The sequence below is a fragment of the Myxocyprinus asiaticus genome, chromosome 28, assembly GCF_019703515.2.
Source record: "Myxocyprinus asiaticus isolate MX2 ecotype Aquarium Trade chromosome 28, UBuf_Myxa_2, whole genome shotgun sequence".
Lineage (NCBI taxonomy): Eukaryota > Metazoa > Chordata > Actinopteri > Cypriniformes > Catostomidae > Myxocyprinus > Myxocyprinus asiaticus.
Genome location: NC_059371.1, coordinates 33,627,794 through 33,638,501, shown reverse-complemented (window position 1 = coordinate 33,638,501; position 10,708 = coordinate 33,627,794).

Sequence of the window (10,708 nt, the reverse complement as noted above, 5' to 3'; positions counted from 1 at the left end):
TGCACATGGGGCAAAGATCTTACTTTTTGGAGAAATGTCCTCTGGTCTAGTGAAACAAAAATTGAACTATTTGGCCATAATAACCATCGTTATGTTTGGAGGAAAAAGGGTGAGGCTTGCAAGCTGAAGAACACCATTCCAATCATGAAGCATGGGGGTGGCAGCATCATGCTGTGGGGGTGCTTTGATGCAGGAGAGACTGGTGCACTTCACAAAATAGATGGCATCATGAGGAAGTTAAATTATATTGAAGCAACATCTCAAGACATCAGCCATGAAGTTAAAGCTTGGTCGCAAATGGGTCTTCCAAATGGACAATGACCCCAAGCATACCTCCAAATTGTGGCAAAATGGCTTAAGGACAACAAAGTCAAGGTATTGGAGTGGCCAGCACAAATCCCTGACCTCAATCCGATAGAAAATGTGTGGGCAGAACTGAAAAAGCGTGTGTGAACAAGAAGGCCTACAAACCTGTCTCAGTTACACCAGTTCTGTCTGGAGGAATGGGCCAGAATTCCAGCAACTTATTGTAAGAAGCTTGTGGAAGGCTACCCAAAACGTTTGACCCACGTTAAACAATTTAAAGGCAATGCTACCAAATACTAACAGAGTGTATGTAAACTTCTGTCCCACTGGGAATGTGATGAAAGAAATAAAAGCTGAAATAAATAATTCTCTCTACTATTCACATTCTTAAAATTAAGTAGTGATCCTAACTGACCTAAGACAGGGAATGTTTTCTAAGATTAAATGTCAGGAATTGTGAAAAGCTGAGTTTAAATGTATTCGGCTAAGGTGTATGTAAAGTTCTTCAACTTTATATATATATATATATATATATATATATATATATATATATATATATATATATAAGAAATGGCAATAATAAAATATACAAAAGTGTAGTAGATTCTAATTCTTTTTTTTTTCTCCCCTTTTCTCCCCAATTCCCAATGTGCTCTAAGTCCTCGTAGTGGCATAGTGACTCGCCTCAGTCCGGGTGGCGGAGGACAAATCTCAGTTGCCTTCGCGTCTGAGAACGTCAATCCGCGCATCTTGTCATGTGGCTTGTTGCGCGCGTTACAGCAGAGACATAGCGCGCCTGAAGGCTTCACGCTACTTTCCGCGGCATCCACACACAACTCACCACACGCCCCACCGAGAGCGAGAACCACATTATAGCAACCACGAGGAGGTTACCCCATGTGACTCTACCCTCCCTAGCAACCGGGCCAATTTGGTTGCTTAGGAGACCTGGCTGGAGTCACTCAGCAGATTCTAATTCTTGATATATTTATTGTCTGCATTTAAACCATAACACACAGCCTCCCGCAAAATGTCCACTCGAACTACTGCCCAGGACAGAAGGAGGAATTTTCACTTAGTTGGCCAATAAAGAGTTTTACTAGGGCTCAGCAGTGATTAAAAAACAATCTCAAATAATCAACAATGTATAATTGTGCACTCACAACCCCAGAGAGCAGGTCCCAGCTGGAAGAATAAATGGAATTCTACAGGCAGCAATGCACTGAATGACGGAGTGCAATATTTCCCTTCCCTCTGTACATTTGCATGGTACACTTATCCATCTTCATGTCAGCTGTGGGGTTACCCAGGGTTCACGCGCTAGCTTGTTTCTCTCCTCTCCGCTCAATAAATAAATCTCTGCCGCTCTCTGTTTACGGGCTGAATATAAATTTGTTTGCAGTCGATCGCGGTCCTGTGTGAAGGCATTAGAAATTGTATTTCTGTAATGGGTTTCAGCATGAGGAGGTGGGGATAGGGTGTGTGTGTGTGGGGCGGGGGTGCGGGGTGGGTGGGGGGGTGTTGTGTGTAAGGGGGCAGAACAAGAGTTGCAGAAGTGTTTGACTGCAGGGTAAGAAAAAAACAGGTGTGTGCACTGCTCTACCTAAATATGATTATACACACTTTTAGAATCCAGATAAGATACATTTGCTGTGGGCTGAATTATCAATGGATTAAACTGAATGTTAATGTTCTTTACTCTCGTTTTATGAAGATAAAATATTAAGGCTTTATTAGTCTCTCCTTGCGCCATATGTTTGATTAGTCTAAACCTTGAGAGGTAGCAGTGTGTACCTCCATGTGTTGTCTACAGACTTTGACCTCAGTTGAACAGCTTCTGTAAACAAGTCATTGCATACTGCACCCTCCCCTCCGCTCCAGTTCTAAACAGCTTGCATCCCATCAACTTGCATATTTACCATGGCAGATGACAGGAAAATTGTCTCCGCTCATGTTCAGAATAAAGTGAGAGAACATTCACTCATTTCCCTTATTGACTGGAAAGAGACCAAATAATACCACCTTGCCACATCTGAGATAATTCCAGCCAGATCCTGGCAGTTACTATTAGAATTTTGGCAGCAGTAGCCTCTCAGTCCAAGTATATTTCTCACCTCTGCCTCAAACGACAGTGATCAGGCTGTCTCTAAGTTTCCCTCTGTGAAGTAATTACATGAATGTTCCCCTCTCTTCATCCCTATAACTGGTGGGTGATGAAAATGACAGTGTGGGAGAGGTTGGCTTTCATTATGATTTAAATATATCACTCGTCTCATAGGAGAGTCCCTGTTTGATTAACTGATTTGTCTTTGGTGATCCTGCCACCAAGCCAGGGGATCATGGCCACAATGTTGGGATCATATCATTGGCTTATATTGACCTCTAAACACTGTGACAGAGCTCTGGAATGATGAGTCGTGGCCCTAGGGCTGTCAGGCCTAATTATTTCTCATCTTTGAGACCTGAAAATGCCAGGAGTGAGACGCTGCTGACAGATGAGTGTCACCGCTGGCAGAAAGGTCATTGCTGTTAATGCAAAGGGGGCCTGTCGCAGACAATTGGTTAAGGGCTGGTAATCTATGCACTTGTGTACACCTCTTACTTTATCACTGGGGAACACACCTTACAGCCAAAGAGTGGAGGCCAAAGGAACATCGTCCTGGCCTAGAAAGAGAGATAGAGAGAGGGTAAAGGAATATAGAGAAAGAGAAAGACTGAGAACATAAGAGGGATCCATTAAGAGAGAAAGCAAGACAGAAAAATAGAGTGAGAGAGAGGGAAGATGAAGTTATTGATAACATCAACAGCAATAACTGATTGAGCACTTTGCTGACAAGGTGATTGTTTAAACTTACAGTGAAGCATTACTCAAGAGGAGTTAAAACAACTCGGATAACAAAGCATGATGACTGCAGTTTTAGTTTGACCATAACAAGCTTTTCATAAAATAAATAGAATTTTACAGTCTTCATATTTTACGTTTGCCTGTCGGCATCCATTCATTGACAATTTTAGTGTTTGCTAATGCAGGGATTCTCAACTGATTTTGTTTCAGGACCCAGATTTTACATTGGACACTTTGTTGGGTTGCTGGTCCGTCAGTGTAACACTTATCAGTTTGAATCTTTGGTTACTTTATGAATTGATAATTGCCCTTTTCTGTACTTTTCTTTAATTTTACTTTGAACTGAGCGTTACACGGACCTGCAACCCAACACAGTCCCAAAGTTGTGTATGATGCAAAAGAAAGCAAAAATGTCCACAAAATCAAACATTGAAATATAATAATATTATCATGAACTGCAAAGCCCAAAAATATGCAAAAATATTGACATGGCTAAATGCATAAACAACAGAACAATTGTGATTTACAGTCTTTGAAGTTTGAGTGTTTGGTTTCTAAACATTTCTTGAATTTTGGTGGCTTTTAAGCTCTAAGCAGCCCAAAAATTACAGTATTTGCACAAAACACCTGGTTGTTTCACACCAAGTTTTTTCTTGTTGCAAGTGAACCCATATTTAATGTAGTCTGGGTTGTACTTTCTTTTACCTTGCATCGTTTTATCATTGGCTTTTGAGGATGATGTCATGTCACACAACCTATGCATGTTGGCACCTAATTTGGCTAGCTTCTACCAAATAACATAAATCTGAGCCATAGAATTGGATTGGATGCATGATCTTTGACATCAATACCAAAAGATATAGGAAGCATTTTCTCCTCCTTTAAATTTAAACAACATGCTTTTATTCTTGCCTTTTATTGTTTGCTTTCAATAATATTTTCCATGCTGTCCACAAATATATCACAACAGACCTGCAGGCCAGTTTTGGGTCACAATCCACCAGTTGAGAACCACTGTGCTTCCACAGCTGCATTTCCTTTGGGTAGACAGCAATATAGAGCTTCACCTCTTGTAACAAAACAGTTTTTTTTATTTTATTTTTTTTTTTTATTAACAGAACAGAGTACATACTTGACCAGTTGTGTGTCAGTGGTATGTATAGCTGGTACTTAAAGTCACACTGAGATCCCAGCAGGCATGTGCAGAAACAGCTTCACTGTGTAGTGTAGTATTTGGCTCCAAGAATATGAATGCTTCCGGTCTTCACTTCCTACTTGAGCCCAGCAGGTAGCAGCCCAAACAAAGTGACATTAGCAGGGTTAAACAGTCGGTGGGAAGGAAAGCTCTTAGATCTATAGATAGATATATAGATAGATAGGCGGATGGAGAGACAGACAGACAGACAGACAGAGAGATAGTTAGATAGATAGATAGATAGCTGGATGGAGAGACAGACAGACAGGCAGACAGATAGATAGACAGATAGGTGGATGGAGAGACAGACAGACAGACAGACAGACAGACAGACAGTTAGATAGATAGATAGATAGATAGATAGATAGATAGATAGATAGATAGATAGATAGATAGATAGATAGATAGCCGGATGGAGAGACAGACAGACAGACAGACAGACAGATAGATAGACAGATAGGTGGATGGAGAGACAGACAGACAGACAGACAGACAGACAGATAGATAGATAGATAGATAGATAGATAGATAGATAGATAGATAAGCGGATGGAGAGACAGACAGACAGACAGATAGACAGATCGGTGGATGGAGAGACAGACAGACAGACAGACAGACAGACATATAGATAGATAGATAGATAGATAGATAGATAGATAGGCGGATGGAGAGACAGACAGACAGACAGACAGACAGACAGATAGATAGATAGATAGATAGATAGATAGATAGATAGATAGATGGATGGATGGATGGATGGATGGATCATAGATGGATCATAGATGGAGCATAGATGGATCTTATACCTGTACACAATACAATACATGGTAATTGAGCTGTTCAGTATGATAAAATTTGGAGATAAAAGTCCAAATGTGTGTTTACTGTAGTGGTTTCATATGTTAGTTAGTTTGAAACCTTCTTAAATTAGAATCATTTTATTTAATTTTACCCTCCAAAGTTAATTTTCATTATCATCATATTTTTGTAATAGCTCTTGGATAACATAATCAAGCAACACTGTTTGCATTAAGGTAAGGGTAAACTATAAATAGTCAGAAAGGATAAACTATATTAAAAACATAAAGGTTTAAACGTGTTCTTAGGACAGTGGTATTTTTCATAAAAGTCAGGTCAGGGCATGTTGTCACATTTTTATCAAGGCAGGTTATCACGTGTTTTAAATGACATATATTTATCAATTACAATATTTACTGGCCAAAACACTTTTTTTTTTTCAGGTTCATAATTGTTACTTTTTAAATTTAGTTGAAAAGCCTATACTCGTCAATTTAATGCAGGCCTACATTTAAAGAGAGGAGTAGATTTTCTTTACATGAATCGCCAAAGTTTTAATTAAAGGTTCCATTGTGACAGCTTGCCCCATATAATGTGACAACATGCCTCGCTATTGGGGCAAGTTTTCACAAAAGGTCAACGTGTGTTCAATGAACTGTATCTTTTTTTCCTGGGCAATAACAGTGGAAATGTTCAATACATTTTTGGTAGAGAAGACTTTAAGATGTGGCTTTACAGAAATGTACTACCCTGAGGAATATTCACTGAAGTAAAACATGTGACAACTAGCCCTTGTCTTCCCTATTGTACATATACATGTAAATGCACAGCATTGCATCAGAATATTTGTAAAGGCTGCACCAATAGTAATTAAATTAAAATTGCACAGAAACGTATTGCAAATATCAATGGCGCCTCTGCACATTTAGCCTAATGCTTTTGGAATCTAGAGCATGCCAGATCTCTAATGTTCAACAACTTTGATTTAAGTCATCTCAGTGTCAAGTGTTGATTGTGTAGGAAACATGTAATTTGATAAATCCTAAACATCAGAACGTATGATATGGTAATTGTTTTGTATGAACCATCATCAGCACTGGTGAGACACCTCATCTGTGAGACAGTCATCAGCCTTTTTTTAATTTAATGTCACCAATCACCTTTAGCTAGAGTGTATTTAAAAGGCCATTGATCTTTATAATGCAGTGCTTTAATATGACAGTAACAGTTGTACGTGATGCAGGAAGTCAAATTGTGAAGATTGATGAGGGCTTGCAGGTGAATTATAATCCATCTACCTGAGTGATGCTTGCACTGTGTTCCATACCAGCAGGCCGACAAATAAATAAAACCCACAAAGGTGACACTAGGAATTGATACTTAACAATCCCTCTGAGCAATAAACACTAGAAGCAGGTCTGACTGAGAGGAAATCTCCCCCGGAGAGACAGAGAGACTGAGAGAAAGAGAGCGAGAGAGAAATAGCAAAGCTGGGCCAGTTAATGGAAAAGAATGGACTGGATTTGCCAAAGGTCACACATACAGAGTCATCACCTTGTTTATGATTAGAAGAGGTCTGATCACAGCTTGTGTTTGATCTGCTTAATATAAAATGCTATATTGCCATTGATTAATGCTTTGGAAATGGAACTATGAATCTACTATGTGGTGATTATCTATGTAAGCATAAAGTCTACCAGTTTTAATCCTTAATGAGAGCCTGTATGGTAAAGTGCAGTCACACAGGTTGGTCCTCTCATTTTTAATAGGTACAAGGAACTATATTTCATTATAATATATAATGTTGGATCTTCTCATTTCTAAAATTGTAGTCAGCCAATGAGATATTTGAAGACAAATTGTGAATTTTAATGGCCGCTAGAGCATCATTTATGCAAATTGATTGTAGAATTAATTGATTAGATCCAATTTCCAGATCCTTAACTAGATTGTGGGATTACTAACTAAATCTGGAATGTGATGTGCTGTATGTGCGGTGTCCTGTGGGAGATGTGGTACAGGCCTTAACTGGCCATTCTGCCAGTTTTTCAAAAATTCCCAGCATGAACTTATTTGGAGAATACTCTTTAATCTTATTCTGTGTGCTGTATCAGGATGTGAATGTGATGAGCAACTGATGGAAGTGTGTTAGTGCACTCAGCCTAGCACTGAGTCACTAACGAAGTTGCATGATTGTAATGAAGATTTCTTTATTGCAATATTAATATTGAAAGGTGTGTGTGTGTGTGTATTGCTGTGCATTTGTTTAAAGGAATGTTCTGGGTTCAAAACAATTGAAGCTCAATTAACAACATTTGTGACATAATATTGATTATTACCAAAAAAAAAACAACAACAACAAAAAAAATTGCAGTTACAGGAATACACTTCGTACAGAAGTGAATGGGGCCAGTCCATAAATGTTAAAATACACTCTTCTCTTCAAGTCAGTCCAGAAAATCTGTTCTTGAATGCTGAAAGGAATGTCTCTGCTGATGATTTCTCTATAATCTTATTCCGTGTGCTGTATCAAGATGTGAATATGATGAGCAACTGATGGGAGTGTGTTAGTGCACTCAACCTAGCTTAGTCCTTTTGATCAATGCATGACCCTTTTGGAAAAAGAATGGGAGAACTGACATTTAGATGGAGAGAAATGGCATAAGATAAGAATGAAAAGAAACCAACTTCCAGCTGGAAATATGTGTGCAGTCACTTGATGTCACTAATGAGTTTGCATAATTGTAATGAAGATTTCTTCATAGTAATATTAATACTGAAAGGTGTGTGTGTGTGTGTGTGTGTGTGTTATTGTGCATTTGTTTAAAGGAATGTTCTGGGTTCAAAACAATTAACAATTAGCTCAATTAACAACATTTGTGGCATAATATTGATTATTACCAAAAAAAAACAAAACAAAAAAAAAAAATAATAATTATGGTTACAGGAATACACTTGCCACGGAAGTGAATGGGGCCAGTCCATAAACGTTAAAATACATACCATTTCAAAAGTATAGCCACAAGATGATTTTAGGGTGATAAAATCAGGGATATACTGGCGTTACTGCATTTGAACAGATTTAAGAATTTAGCGGCTTTACATCTTCATGACAAGTTGTAATTTTGGATATATCTTTACACAGATAAGGTTAGTAAGTGATTTTATTTCCCTAAAATCTTGTTAACATGTATAACATTTACATCTTGCGGCTATACTTTTGAAATGGTGTGTATTTGAAAGTTTATGGACTGGCCCTACAGTATAAGTACCTTTCCTTGACTGACAATTTTTGCTTTTTAATAAACAAGGGGTGAGTCAAAATCATTTTTTTGGTAATCAACATTATGCCACAAATTCTGTCGATTGAGGTTAACTAGTATTGAACCCAGAACATCCCTTTAAGTGTGCATGTAAATGGGTGCACTCCAGTATTCATAAAGTCACTACACTATCCTCTACCCAATTTGTAATATTTCTCAATACAACCCAGATGCACATGCTTAGCTGTGGCACCATTATACAATAAAGCAGAAACCTGTTTTCCTTTCAATGTGTAGTAATGTGAGCTATTTGCAGTAATGAAATTAAGGTAGCAGTGTCATTATAAGAAATAGTTGATTGATGTCAAGTGTTTTAGTAAAATGTACAGGTGACGGATATCTGTCATTGTGTTAGTTCCTGTATTTTATGATGAAGAGGAACTTGGATTATATTAGAGGCCAGTTTTGGATCAATGCAGTCGTGTAGTGCGGAGATTTTGCGCTGTGCACCCTTTGTGGTTTTAAATGCCTAAAAATAGGTCCTTTTTATTGTGTGAGTGGCCAGAGCGAGCTCACTCATCCTCTGTGATCTTTTGCCAGGGGTCGCGTAACGCTCCTTTATGTGCTCATAAATCACAGCTGGTCAGACCATGCACGCAAGAATGTAAAGAACCCAATGCAGCCTACATCTATCTCTCTCTTCTTTACTCTTCTCTTCAAGTCAGTCCAGAAAATCTGTTCCTGAATGCTGAATGTCTCTACTGATGATTTCTGCAAATTAATTACATACTGAGCTAAATGAAGGATTTAAGAATGTGGTGGACCCATTGTGCTGATCCTAGTTGATATAGTACTATGTCTGAATTAGATCTGATGGTTCTTAGTTTTCAAGCACACTCCCCACCTGGGACTACATCATGCAAGCACTGCCTGTGAACAGGAAGTCCATTATAAAAAAGTAGGTCTGATGTTGTTCATTGGTCAGCCTAATTACAGTGCTTTTCTGTATAGCCACACACATTAGATGTTCATCAAGTGTGTGAATGTCTCATGTCCCTCTGAGCTTCAATTACTTTATTTCTCTCTTGTTACATTAAATCAGGACTACAAAGTCCTTCTTCTGGATTTTTAGTTCTCTAGATACACCTGCAAAATTTAAAGCAAATCTGAAGTCCTTGATGAGTAAAGTTGAATTTTATTGCAATTGGAGCAATTGCAACTTTCTGCTAAGAAGGAAAGTAAATGTCCAGAAGCAAATATTTATAATTATTATAATTAAAGACATTAAACAACGTGGCTTACCTAAGCATTTAAACAATATTTCCTGCTTGTGCAGAAGTTTTACATTCTATGCTACAGAGCAAGTAAGATACAGTTTAAACAACAGCAAAGCACTCAGCATTCTGTTTAGCTGCGCTAAGGGGCCACCGGGAGGCCAACTCCTATTTTGCATATGGAACACTGCTGCCTGGTGATGGATGGTAAATCCAGCAGCACTGTACAGGCAGTGTTTCATGCTCTTCATGCGGCCACTCATATAAAGATACGTTAGCACATTTAGCTGTGAATTACAATATCAGATTATTTTGCTCTGTTTAAATATAAATAAAAATGTGATTTAGCCTCTCAACGATTCATTGGGTCATTTGTTCCTTTAAGCACATGAATGGAATAAAGGGCTGTTTCCAAATCTTTTGATTATAGATGCAATGGGGAAACAACCAGACTAAGAAAATGTAACACTTTAGCCAATTATTTATCGTGTAATGTTGGTAATAGTTCTACAGTCAGTTATACTACCAATTATATTGGATCTAGATTGATCTATGACCGAGAATGACAGAGACTGGCCGAAATGAAATTGCTCAATTAGTTGAAATTTCAGCTGAAGTTAATATTTTTCAAAAGGTAGATTTTTGCTGTTCCTTGCTTAGCTTATAAAATGACACATGGTCGACATCCTAATTAAACATAATTAATCAAAATGAGTTATTGCCAGGGATGATGCCCACAAGCGTTGCTTCCTCACCAGTAGCATTACTGTAGTCCTATTATGCTATAATGTAACAATAGGTTCTCTTTGTAAGAAAGGAGAAAACCAGATCTGCTCTATTTGGTTGTGCTTCAACTAATATACTGAAGAATAGTGTGTAAGAAAGGTGAAAGAGAAGCACACTCTCTGTCATTATGCCTAGCGGCTTGAATGCTTGTGAAGAGAAAGAGAGAGAGAGAGAGAGAGAGAGAGAGAGAGAGAGAGAGAGAGAGAGAGAGAGAGAGGGAGAGAGGAGGGCTTGTCTAAAT